At 45.0% G+C, this 13,955-nt stretch overlaps 2 protein-coding genes across 4 annotated transcripts in view; both read left to right on the forward strand.

Moving 5' to 3' along the window:
* atp1a2a (ATPase Na+/K+ transporting subunit alpha 2a) overlaps positions 1 to 13,955 on the forward strand; it is a 431,823-nt gene that overhangs the window by 416,250 nt on the left and 1,618 nt on the right. The gene's annotated exons all lie outside the window — the stretch shown is intronic.
* Positions 1 to 13,955, forward strand: part of sdhc (succinate dehydrogenase complex, subunit C, integral membrane protein) — a 443,337-nt gene that overhangs the window by 242,769 nt on the left and 186,613 nt on the right. The gene's annotated exons all lie outside the window — the stretch shown is intronic.

Consider the following 13,955-nt stretch of genomic DNA (forward strand, 5'->3'; position numbering starts at 1 on the left):
GGACGTGTCGCCTCTTCTCTTTTTCTCTCTCCTCCCCCCCTTTCTTCCCTTCCCCACCCTGTTCCCCCACCACGGAAGTGGGGGCCGGCTTCTCCCCAGCTGGCCAGTCACACCTGCGGTATCCTTCCGTCTTCCCCTTCCATGTCTGTGTCTTCTCCCCCTCAGGCGAGTGATGCCCATAACACCAGTGCAGAGGGGAAGCCTGGGCCAGTGTGCTGGCACTGCAGAGAGCCGGGACATCTCCAGGATCAATGTTCCGCAATGGAGGTGGGAGTGGTGATCCAGATCCCCGATGCACCAGAGACTGCCCCTGATCGGGCCAGGGCATATTGCATATCGGTAAGTGTCCAAGGGGATACATATCACTCATTGGTGGATTCCAGCTGTAATCAGACCTCAATCCACCAAAGCCTAGTGCAAGGTGAGGCATTGGGGAGAGCACAAATGGTGAAGGTTCTGTGTGTGCATGGGGATGTTCACAACTACCCAGTAGTGTCCATCCACATTCTCTTCCAGGGAGAAAAGCATAGAATAAAGGCGGTGGTTAATCCTTGTCTCATCCACTCTCTGATTTTGGGGACTGATTGGCCAGGATTCAAAGGATTAATGGAAAACATAGTAGGGGGTAGATCCTGCATTAGTACATCACTGGGAGATCCCGTATCTCAGAGCTGTCCGAGCCATCGACATCAGCACCGTGTCAGGGCGATATGAAGAGTTAGGAGCAGCTTGCCCCTCCTCCCTCTCTTGGGGATTCCCTCAAGGATTTCCCATTAAAGCAGTCACGAGACGAGACTCTGTGGCATGCATTTGACCAAGTGAGAGTAATCGATGGTCAAACTCTCCAGCCAAACGCAACACTAGCCTTCCCATATTTCACTATTATTAAGGATAGGTTGTACTGAGTGACGCAGGACACTCAAACCGGTCAACAGTTAACCCAACTGTTAATCCTGAAGAGACATAGGGAACTCATGTTCCATGCAACTCAGTTTAATCCCATGGCCAGACACTTAGGGCAGGATAAGACACTAGCCCAAATAATGGCCCGGTTCTATTGGCCAGGGATTTGCGAGGACGTTCATTGGTGGTGTGCAGCGTGCCACAAATGCCAGTTAGTAAATCCCATGGCCACTCCAAAAGCGCCTTTGTGCCCTCTCCCTCTAATTGAGACCCCCTTCGAGAGAATTGGTATGGATCTCGTTGGGCCATTAGATTGGTCATCACGTGAATATCGCTTTATTTTAGTCCCAGTGGACTATGCAATGCGATATTAAACCACTTCCGGATATCTCCGTAATATCTCCCCACGCAGTACTGCAGAGGCGCTCTTCTGTGTTATCTCCCAGGTCGGGATTCTGAAAGAAATCCTGACAGACCAAGGCATTATGTCACATGCACTGCGTGAGTTGTATGAGTTGTTGGGAATTAAATCTATCCATACCAGTGTCTATCACACAGAAACGGGTGGTTTAATAGAGCACTTTAACCAAACTGTCAAATTTAATTTGGAAATTTGTAAGTGAGGATGCACGTAATTGGTATAAATGGCTTGAGCACCTGTTATTCACAGTATGAGAGGTCCTGCAAGCCTCCACGTGATTTTCCCCTTTTGAATTATTGTATGGGCAAAAGCCGCACAGCATTTTAAACGTGCTGCAAGAAAATTGGGAGGAGGGACCTTCACCTAGTAAAAACGAAATTCAATACATTCTCGACCTACATGCAAAGCTCCACACCCTTACACACTTAACTCAGGAGAATTTGCGGCAAGCACAAGAGTGTCAAGCCTGGCTGTATGACAGGTCCGTGCCTTAGGGAATTCACTCTGGGAGACTACGTACTCATGTTACTGCCCACGTCGAGCTCCAAATTGGTCACCAAGTGGCAAGAGTCCTTTGAGGTCACACAGCAAATCGGGAACATTGACTATGAGGTGAGGCGAACGGATAGGGGCAGGGCTCTGTAAATGTATCACCTCAACCTATTAAAACATTGGAAAGAGGGGGTCCCTGTGGCATTGGCGTTGGTAGTTCCGGAGAGGGCAGAGCTGGGGCCGGAGGTAAAAACCACTAAAGCGACCACTCAAACCGCTCCGGTCCCTTGTGGAGACCACCTCTCACCAACCCAACTCAGAGGTTGCCAAGTTGCAAGAATAATTTTCCGACGTGTTCTCACCACTTCCCGGCTGTATTCACCTCATAGAACATCACATTGAAACAGCCCCGGGAGTGGTGGTGCATAGCCACCCTTACCACTTACCTGAACACAAAAAAAAGATGGTTCAGGATGAACTCAAGGCCATGCTCGACATGGACATAATTGAGGAGTCGCACAGTGACTGGAACAGCCCAGTGGTCCTGGTACCCAAGACCGACAGGTCAGTCCAGTTCTGTGTAGACTACAGAAAAGTCAATGCAGTGTCTAAACTCAATGCATACCCAATGATTTGCATTGACAAGTTGCTCGATCGGTTAGGTGCTGCTTGCTTTAATTCAACACTGGACTTAACAAAGGGGTATTGGTAGATCCCCTTGACTCCTCTATCCCAAGAAAAAACATCCTTTTCCACACCATTTGGATGACACCAGTTTGTCACACTTCCTTTTGGCTTATTTGGGGTGCCCGCTACATTCCAGCGGCTCATGGATAAGATCCTCCGTCCCCACGCCGCCTTTGCAACCGCAGACCTTAACAACATCATTGTGTGTAGTAATGTCCGCCGGGAGTCGGCTGCAGGCCAGATGGCTCCCTAGCCTGAGTTGGGTGGTGGGGGTATGTGGCAGCAGGGGCGTGGCCAAGCATTAGTTTGTGAATAGAGGGCAGGGTCAGGGAAGGTGAGTGGCAAAGTCAATGTACCTGTTTTCAATTAATGTTGTGTGTATGTGTTTGTTGCAGTGACAGCAGGGGGTAGAAAAGCAGGGAGGGAGCAAAGAGAAGGGAGCTCTCCCAACCACAACCCATATGTGTGTGTCTGAGTAGTGAGCAAGTGAGTGAGTGAACGAATGAAGCAGAAAAGCGACATTCATAAAAATAAAGTGTGTGTGAACATCATCTCTTGCCTGCCGTGCTTCAGTACTCCACCCACATCAGGGCTTACTACACAACCATTCACACCTATGGTCAATTTAGAGCTACCAATTAGCCTAACCTGCATGTCTTTGGACTGTGGGGGAAACCTGAGCACCTGGAGGAAACCCACGCAAACACGGGGAGAACATGCAAACTCCACACAGAAAGGTCCCCATTGGCCACTGGGCTTGAACCCAGAACCTTCTTGCTCTGAGGTGACAATGTTAACCACTACACCACTGTGCTGCCAAACAGGGGGTACAACTGCAGCACTGATTAAACAAAGAAGAAATAGAAGAAGCAATAAAAGCACAAAACTAGACAAAGCAGCAGGGCCCAATGGAATTTACCCAGAAATGATCAAACACCTCAGCCCTACAGCAGTCTCCTGGTTTGCCCAGGCCCTATCAAACATCCTAGAATAATCTGACTATCCCAAACTATGGAAACACACCAAAGTCATAGCAATATTAAAACCAGGAAAGCCAGCAGATGAGCTAACCAGCTATAGACCTATTGCGCTACTTTGTTGCCTCTTCAAAACGCTGGAGCGCATTATGCTCACACAACTGTCACCTCTACTTGACCCTCACATCTCCCTTGAATAAGCAGGGTTCAGATCAAAGAGGGATACAACAGAACAGGTCCTGACATTCACATCATACATGGAAGCAGGTTCTGAATGGAAAGTGAAAACAGGTGCTGTCTTTATCGACCTCACGGCAGCATATGACACCATCTGTCAAAAAGGATTAATGCTCAAGCAGCTAGAGTCAACAACTGCAAGAAAACTCAAACTCCTACACTGCAAAAAAATTGAAAACTGAATTTGAGGAGAAAATTACTTAATACTAGTGAAATTATCTTGCTGCATAGACAGATATTTTTACTTGATAAGACATCTTAGAATAAGTTGGTTGCAATCTAGAACTAGATTTAATAATCTCAGAATTGGTGTCTTGTATTCTTCTAATAGGAAATGCTAGATCATTTAAACTATTTTCAAGATACAACCCTGATTCCGGGGCGGCACGGTGGTGTAGTGGTTAGCGCTGTCGCCTCACAGCAAGAAGGTCCTGGGTTCGAGCCCCGGGGCCGGCGAGGGCCTTTCTGTGTGGAGTTTGCATGTTCTCCCCGTGTCCGCGTGGGTTTCCTCCAGGTGCTCCGGTTTCCCCCACAGTCCAAAGACATGCAGGTTAGGTTAACTGGTGACTCTAAATTGACCGTAGGTGTGAATGTGAGTGTGAATGGTTGTCTGTGTCTATGTGTCAGCCCTGTGATGACCTGGCGACTTGTCCAGGGTGTACCCCGCCTTTCGCCCATAGTCAGCTGGGATAGGCTCCAGCTTGCCTGCGACCCTGTAGAAGGATAAAGCGGTTAGAGATAATGAGATGAGATGAGATGAGATGAACCCTGATTCCAAAAAAGTTGGGACAAAGTACAAATTGTAAATAAAAATGGAATGCAATAATTTACAAATCTCAAAAACTGATATTGTATTCACAATAGAACATAGACAACATATCAAATATTAAAAGTGAGACATTTTGAAATTTCATGCCAAATATTGGCTCATTTGAAATTTCATGACAGCAACACATCTCAAAAAAGTTGGGATGGGGCAATAAGAGGCTGGAAAAGTTAAAGGTACAAAAAAGGAACAGCTGGAGGACCAAATTGCAACTCATTAGGTCAATTGGCAATAGGTCATTAACATGACTGGGTATAAAAAGAGCATCTTGGAGTAGCAGTGGCTCTCAGAAGTAAAGATGGGAAAAGGATCACCAATCCCCCTAATTCTGCGCCGACAAATAGTGGAGCAATATCAGAAAGGAGTTCGACAGTGTAAAATTGCAAAGAGTTTGAACATATCATCATCTACAGTGCATAATATCATCAAAAGATTCAGAGAATCTGGAAGAATCTCTGTGCGTAAGGGTCAAGGCCGGAAAACCATACTGGGTGCCCGTGATCTTCGGGCCCTTAGATGGCACTGCATCACATACAGACATGCTTCTGTATTGGAAATCACAAAATGGGCTCAGGAATATTTCCAGAGAACATTATCTGTGAACACAATTCACCGTGCCATCCGCCGTTGCCAGCTAAAACTCTCTAGTTCAAAGAAGAAGCCGTATCTAAACATGATCTAGAAGCGCAGACGTCTTCTCTGGGCCAAGGCTCATTTAAAATGGACTGTGGCAAAGTGGAAAACTGTTCTGTGGTCAGACGAATCAAAATTTGAAGTTCTTTTTGGAAATCAGGGACGCCGTGTCATTCAGACTAAAGAGGAGAAGGATGACCCAAGTTGTTATCAGCGCTCAGTTCAGAAGCCTGCATCTCTGATGGTATGGGGTTGCATTAGTGCATGTGGCATGGGCAGCTTACACATCTGGAAAGACACCATCAATGCTGAAAGGTATATCCAGGTTCTAGAGCAACATATGCTCCCATCCAGACGACGTCTCTTTCAGGGAAGACCTTGCATTTTCCAACATGACAATGCCAAACCACATACTGCATCAATTACAGCATCATGGCTGTGTAGAAGAAGGGTCCGGGTACTGAACTGGCCAGCCTGCAGTCCAGATCTTTCACCCATAAAAAACATTTGGCGCATCATAAAATGGAAGATATGACAAAAAAAGACCTAAGACAGTTGAGCAACTAGAATCCTACTTTAGACAAGAATGGGTTAACATTCCTATCCCTAAACTTGAGCAACTTGTCTCCTCAGTCCCCAGACGTTTACAGACTGTTGTAAAGAGAAAAGGGGATGTCTCACAGTGGTAAACATGGCCTTGTCCCAACTTTTTTGAGATGTGTTGTTGTCATGAAATTTAAAATCGCCTAATTTTTCTCTGTAAATGATACATTTTCTCAGTTTAAACATTTGATATGTCATCTATGTTCTATTCTGAATAAAATATGGAATTTTGAAACTTCCACATCATTGCATTCCGTTTTTATTTACAATTTGTACTTTGTCCCAACTTTTTTGGAATCAGGGTTGTACTACTACTACTGTGCCACCCGGTTCAAAGACAAATTCAATTAAATTTCAGTTCAGTTATATTTTATTTATATATTGCTTTTAACAATGGGCATTCTCACAAAGCAGCTTTACAGAAATCTGGAAATAGATTTAGATTTAGATCCCTAATTAGCAAACCAGAGGTGAGAGTGGCAAGGAAAACCTCCCTGAAATGGCATGAAGAAACCTTGAAAGAAAAGCAAACTCAAAAGGGAACCCATTCTCTTCTGAGTCACACTGGATAGTACGATTATTAGTCATTACTCTTCCACAACTGTATGCTATGGTATAAGGTTTATGAGCATAACCTCACTGTTGTGGCTAGAAGTGGATGGTGAGTGGGGTGCTGTGTGGGGGTGGGGCTTGAGGGCTTTGATGGGCTTATCCCCCCCCCCTCGTGTCTAGGATCACCACAGAGTATCTGAGTTATCAACTGAATGATGAATAAGACTTATTAGGGCCTGTCCACACAAGTACGCGGCCTCACCCAATACGCTGTCATTTTGAAAAAAATCTCCGTAAACACGGCGTCGTTTCCAGAAATATCTGTGTCCACATGGATTCACTGGAAACGACCCAAAACCCTGTAGTACATATGCCAGGCCTGTATGTGGCGCTGTGATGCCGCCACACCAATACACTAAAACCGGAAGAGAAGCCATGGAGCATGCGTATAAAGGTCACGCGCTGCTTACAAACAAGCTCATAACATGAGAAGAGGACGATCATGGCCAGTGCAACTCTGAGAGGAAGAGGAGAGTCTTTTGTGTGGACCAACAATGAAGTGGAACTTCTACTTCGTGTCACATTGGACGTTTCTGCAGTACGAGCACAAGCCTGTAGTCCGCCATTGTTATTGTTATGACACGTCTAGCGGCGGCGGCTGAGGTTAAAGGTTAGAAAGGCGGGGCTTATACGTCATCGTTTCTGAAAAAATCCGCATTCACCGTCCAGACGACTCCGGGTTATCCGGCGTTTTAGGATTTTCCCACTCTGGGACCCGTTTTCAAAAAATACCGGTTTCACACCTCGAAAAAGCCAGATCCATCTGGACGCGAGGCCAAAACGATAAAGTATTTATGCGGATTCGACAAAAACGTACTTGTGTGGACAGGCCTTAAACTGTTTTCAGTAAGTGCAATCTTTTGGCTAACCTAGTGAAACTATCCACAACCATCTATCTTTTTATGTGGGGCCATCCTCAGCAGTAGTGAGTGATTGATTATCAGGTGAAGGAAGTTCCATGTAGAAGTAGAGCATCAGGATGGGCCAGGCAATTCTGGCAGGCAGAAGGAGTCAGAGTCACTGGTATGTTGTCAGCCAGCAGGGCTAAAATGTAGCTTGAGAGAAAGAGAGATGGGAAGAGAAGCAGAAAGAAAGGAGAAAAGAGTGAGAACAGATTAGCTATGTGCTTGTAGTACAGTGGTTTGTAGTATCATGGTTTAAGAGGATTTATATTGTGCACAAATTGTAAGCAGGGACTTCTGATGTCGTCTATTATAATAATAGAGAGTCTGCAACTGTTGATCAAAGCAGGTGTGGTGTATCATAAAAGACCAAAAGTTTGCTCAATACTTTAGATGTAAGTGATCTAATATCTAACAGTCCTAGCTTTACATCAAAGGTGTTGGCTGTGCATTTGGCATATCGCATGTGCACCTGCTCGCACTCAAGACTCCACTTCCCAGAGTTTGCAGCAGTCTCCAAACATGGCCACCACGGACTACAATAACCAACCCACACCTCACCACTCTCAGTCTCTGAAGTACTGATTATCACACACACCTGTTCCCAATCATGGCCTCATTACCACCATGTATTTAAAGACTCTCAAGTCAACATTCAGTGTGACGCAAATGCTCAGTGTTCCCGTGCCTGACTTTACCAAGCCTTGTTATTACATGCTGTTTATTTGGTTATTGACCCAGTTTGTACTTTGATTACTGCTTATAGTCTGCCTGTCATATTCCATTTGTGCCTTGCCTGACCATTGTCTGTTTACTGACTCTGCCTTTGAATACTGATTTGGATTTATCCACCAGTTTTGCTGCAATAAACTCTCTACTGCTTTTATGTCTGTCTGTTGCCTGCATACTGTACCTGACAGTATGATCTAATTTTATGTTAATTAGAATACTAAAACTTTCTGAGAATCTCTACAATCTTGTTTTTGGATATGCTCAAAAATGCATTTGGCCAGGATGCATTGCCACACATAAATACTTGCATGGCCTAACTACTATGCTTCATAGCTTTTCCAATACTAATGCCGCTTTTCCACTACAAACGCGGCTGAGCCGTGCCGTGCTGAGTCGAGCTGAGCGGGGCTGTTGGAGTTGCATTTCGACTACAACCGCGCTGAACCGTGCTGGCTGGAAGTGGGTGGACACATTGGGTGGAGTTAGCGAAAGTGGGTGGACGTCACGTGATGTCGTTAAGCAGCGCAAACAGTGACATCAGTGACAGTGGCGGAACAAGTCAGAGCCGGGCCGGGGGCGGGGCAAATGACTGGGCCCTTTATTAAAGCTTATCATAACATCATTTTAGGCTACAAAATGTCCGCAACTGCGGTGTTTACCAATTTCAACACTACCGGGTGCAACTATGTTATTTAGTACATCAAGTCCTTCAAACGAACATGTAACTCAGAAACAAAAAACATTAGGATACTGTACATGGCTCATAATAAAACATCAATAGCCTATACTGCGCACATTATTTGAAAGGCATACGAATGAGCGCTCAGAGGTTGCAACGGTGACAGGAAGAGTCAGAAATAAAAGGAGGGCGGTGCAAACCTCACTGAATGCACTGTGTTTACCAATTTCAACACTACGGGGTGCAACTATGTTATTTTGTACATTAAGTCCTTCAAACGAACATGTAACTCAGAAACAAAAAAACATTAGGCGACATACTGTACATGGCTCATAATAAAACATCAATAGCCTACTGCACGCATTATTTGAAGGGCATACGACGAGCCTTGCGCTCCGCGAACTCGTCCACGATGCTCTGTATGTCACTGATTCAGTGATCTTTTAAGCGGTAGTCTCACGACCCGGATAGTAAACAATAAACATGGAGGACATGGAGTCGTTAGTGTTGCTGGTCTTGGTGCTGTGGCTTGTTGTCACCGACAACGCCAACAGATACTGGCAAGAGCGTATAGATGAGGCGAGGCGCATAAGGCTTCAGAAATTCTCGTAATTCGTAATTATTCTTCTTCCGGGTTTGCGGTGTTTACAGATCCCAGCGCGCTCGCGGGGCGTGTGTGGGCATGTGAGGACACTCCTCCTCACCAATCAGTGCACAGGGGAGTGTCTGCTCACGCCCCCAACCTCACTCGGCACGGTTTGGCTCGCTTCAGCCCCACTCCAAAACGGTGCGAGTTTTAGGGGCTAAGCAGGGCTGAAACGAGCTGAGTCGTGCTGGTTTTTGGTAGTCGAAACGCGAGCCGTGTCGGGCTGAAGCGAGCTGAAGTGAGCTGAAAAAGGGTAGTGGAAAAGGGCCATATCACTGTGATGGATAATGCAGTGTATCTCGTTCAGCCAGATTATTTAACCAGTATGTTTTCATCCCTACTCTGGTGAAGCAGACTATGATTTTGCCTGTTAAAGTCCCTACACACCTGCTTCCCTTCACACAGGACCTGCAGTCCAAGATAAATAGGCCACTGTGGCACAAAAGACCATACACTTTGAAATTCTGGGTCTGGCATATGGGGGTAACTCCAGCATACTGCCATGTTTGCAAAGGGTCAGACACACTCTTGAGGGTGTACGTGCTCCATCTACATGCCAGTTTGTGTGCTGAGAAAGGGAAAATTTTCTCACTAATGTATGAAACACGAGGCTCAAACCCCATATCTTTGATCATGAACATGGTTTGGGGGGTTTTGAGTTGACTAGTAGCATCTGTTTTTGTGTCTTCAAAGTGTATCTACTGTGTCAGGTGAGGCTTTTCAACTGCTATGTGGAACTACCTGCCAGCTAGTAGATCACTGACCTTCTGTTTGCATATTTGGGAGCACCATAAAGGGCTCAGCTGTCTAAAGACAGGTTAGTACTGTATGCATGTACTCTGGTGAATCTGAGTGATTTCTCACCCTCACTAGAGAGTAGTATCAGAATGTTGAGTGATTGTTATCCTCTCCAGTGTACACTTATCAGAAAGCGATCAGAACCTTATTCTCCTCAATAAAGAACAGTATCAGCACCTTGATATCAAAGTCATTATGAACCCTTATGATGATGATGATGACGACGATGATAATGGAGTCTCATGTCAAAAGTGACGCATGAGTATCCTGCAACATCTAGTGATGAGTCCTCTCGTGGGAAAGCAATCCTATCCTGGAATGGCAGGTATATATGGCACTGGCATCTAGACAGGTGCTGGCACTAGCTTTCTTCCTGGCCCTTTTCTCATTAAGCCACCTTGTCCTATTTGTTTCGAATGTGTCAATACCCTTTAGGAAGTTTCTCGCCACTTCACACGATCGTAAGCAGTAGCTTCCCAGGAGTCAGTATTGATGCTGCATGCCTTGACATTTTGTTTCAGTGTATCTTTATAATGGAGTTGTGGCCTTCCAATTGGTCTTTGTCCCATCTTTAATTGGGGGTAAAACACAGCTTTGGGTATTCTGGTATCCTCCATTCTAACTAATACCCCTTTTCCACCAAATCAGTTCCAGGGCTGGTTTGGAGCCAGTGCTGGTGCTGGTTCACAACTCGTTCAACTTGTGAGCCAGCTGAGAACCAGTTTGCTTTTCCATAGCTCGCAGTGCTAAGGGAAGCCATGTCATTACGTCGCTGTATACATCAGTTACGTCACTACGTTTGCATAAACCTTGGCGTGAATATCGAAGCAAAAACAACATGGAAGAAGCAGCAGCAGCAGCAGCAGCAACAACAGTAATAATAATGGATGACTTCGCGTTTGTACAGCTGCTGCTTCTCATCGCTTAAAAATGGCGATCTTTCGCGGCTTTGTTATTGTTGTTGGTCTTAACAACTCCGCCCCCCCGCTGATGTAAATGGTTCTTTCCTCTGGCCCAGCAGAGAGTTGGTGCTAGCCTGGAACCGTTTTTTCTGGCCCTAGAGCCAGTTCTTTGTCAGTGGAAACAGAAAACCCGGTTCCAAACTAAGCACTGGCCCCGAACCAGCCCTGGAACTGCTTTGGTGGAAAAGGGGCATAAGTGGCCTACCCAATGCAACTGTGTCTTAATGATCTGACATTCCACACTGGAGACACCACAGTGCTCGAGAACTTCAACATTAGAAACCTTGTCATGCCATTTAATACCACAAATAGATCTCAGGCAGTGCTGTTGAAATTGCTCCAGAAGCTGTATGTGGCGGATCATGTTCATCCCACAATCTGTGTCTCAGTGCACCAAGTGAGTTGCTACTTTTAGCCAGGCACAGTGTGATTTCATCATCTAGAGTTGCTGAGCTTGACAGGATACTACCAAGATAGCAGATCTCTATCTTCTTAAGACTAATTGTCAAGCTGAATCATTCTGATGCACAAGCAAACCTAGTTCTAATCAGCTGGCTGTCCTCCAGGGTATGGGCCACTAGAGCACAATCGTCTGCAAAAAGCAGGTCCCTAATCAGCATTGACAGAGTCTTTGTGCTAGCCTGAAGACGTCTTAACTTAAACAACCCACCATCATACCGAAATTGTATATAAACTCCTTTGTCTAAATCTCCGAATGCATCCAGTAGCATAACAGAAAACACAATAGAGAATAGGGTTAGAGCCAGAACACAAGCCTGTTTTGTTCCATTGGTGACAGGAAATAGGTCAGATGACTCTCCACATTCCTGAACTCTAGCCAACATCCCCTCATGAAATGACTTTACAATCACCACAAATGCAGCCAAATTTCTGTAGGATTATCCAAAGGCCATCATGGTTTATGGTATCGAATGCTTTGGTCAAATTAATGAACACCATGTAAAGAGTCATATTTTGTTCATGGCTTTTTTCCTGGATCTGCCTCATAGTAAATATCATGTCTATAGTCCCTCTGCCCTGACTGAATCCACACTGGGATTCTGGATATATTGAGTCAGTCAGGTGTTCAATCAACCTATTAAATAGAACCCATGCCAGTATTTTCCCTGCGATGGAAAGAAGAGATATGTCTCTATGGTTGTCACAGATGTTACGGTTGCCCTTTCACTTATATAAATGTACAATAGAGGCATCCTTGAAGTCTTGAGGAACTGCTCCCTTCTCCCATATCAGTGCAAATAGTTGGGTGAGTTTGCACCAACATTTTTGTATATCTCATCAGGAATACCATCCACACCAGGAGACTTCCCAAAAGAGGTCTGTTTGATGGCTCTCGTTATCTCCTCCAGTGATGGAGGTACATCAAGTTTCTCTAGGATCTCTAGCTGGGGTATCGCGTCTAGTGCTTCTTTAGACATTGATGATGGACGGTCGAGAAGACTATTGAAATGCTCAGCCCAGCGGCTTAAAATTGCTGACTTTTCAGTGAGTAGTGTCATCCCATCTGATGAAAGGATAGATGCACTACCACTGGACTTTGGGCCAAAAACAGCCCTAAGACCCTTGTAGAACAGCTTTGTGTTATGTTTGTCAGCAGCTTCCTGAAGCTCTCTAGCCTTGTTGCCGCACCATCTGTCTTTCATCTGGCGCAGTCTTTTTTGGACAGCACATTTTGTATTGAGGTATAGTAACCTCTTTTCAGCAGATCTTTTGTTGGCGATGTGGTCTTTGTGTGTGCTGTGTAATTTTTCTAGTAATTCTGAGATGTCACGGCCATTTTTATCAAACCAATCCTGATGCTTGCATTCAACAAAGTCCCGAGTGTCAGCACTAGCAGAGTAGGTGGCATCTCTAAATTGTTTCCATGATCCTTCTACATCCATTCCCAGCATGTCATTTGGTAGGCCTGCATTTTGGATATTTATCTTAAGATTTTCTTGAATGGATGCTTCTGAGATACTTGAGATGTTTATCCTGGACAGTGGTTATTCCTCTTGGTCTGCTTCTTTGGAATTATCTGAAGGGAGATTCTGCTCCTGACCAACCTGTGGTCGGACCAGCACTCAGCATCATGCACAGCTCTTGTCAGCATGACATTGTGGACATATCTTTGCCTGACGATGACGTAATCCAGCATATGCCACTGCTTAGAGCGAGGGTGCTCTAGGGTGAGTCAAATCTATAACCCTCAATGACTTTGATATACAGTTGCCTCTAGTTCTGAAGGAACCTTCCTTGGAAGACTAAAACAAAAGGAAGTAGAATGAAAGGTTTTCTGGGTTACCTGGGTCCCTTGTGTTGAACAATGGCCAGACGATTTGTGTGTTGTAGCAAAGGTCTTTTATAGGCTTTGCACTTGAGATCAGGGACAAGAAGTGATAGCTTTGCTTCATTTGTATTCAGCAAGGAAATGAGCACATATGAATACTCCACATGTTCAGAAGATTGCCCTAGTGGTCATAGACCAATGGCTACATATGTAACCTTATGTTACATATGTAGCCACCTTACATGTTGGCTACATGTACACTTCCTTACATGTTGGGAGGTGGGGGTTTACAGTGGGGTCCAAAGGTATGAGATGATGAGTGAAAATGTATCTATTTTGCATTCTTTTCTAATTTAATCCAGCGATTTGCATGACTAATTATATTACTGACAACAACGAGTGAAAACTATAATATGTAGAATCTTTGATATATTTGGATGAATTTCAGAGTTTCTTAGTATTTGGTATGTCCCTTTTTTACTTTACTGACAGTGTGAACTAGAGCTGGCATGGACTCAGCAAGTTTGTGCAAAAACCTTTGATCTACTTGAGATC

This window comes from Neoarius graeffei, chromosome 23, assembly GCF_027579695.1.
Source record: "Neoarius graeffei isolate fNeoGra1 chromosome 23, fNeoGra1.pri, whole genome shotgun sequence".
NCBI classification, from domain to species: Eukaryota; Metazoa; Chordata; class Actinopteri; order Siluriformes; family Ariidae; genus Neoarius; species Neoarius graeffei.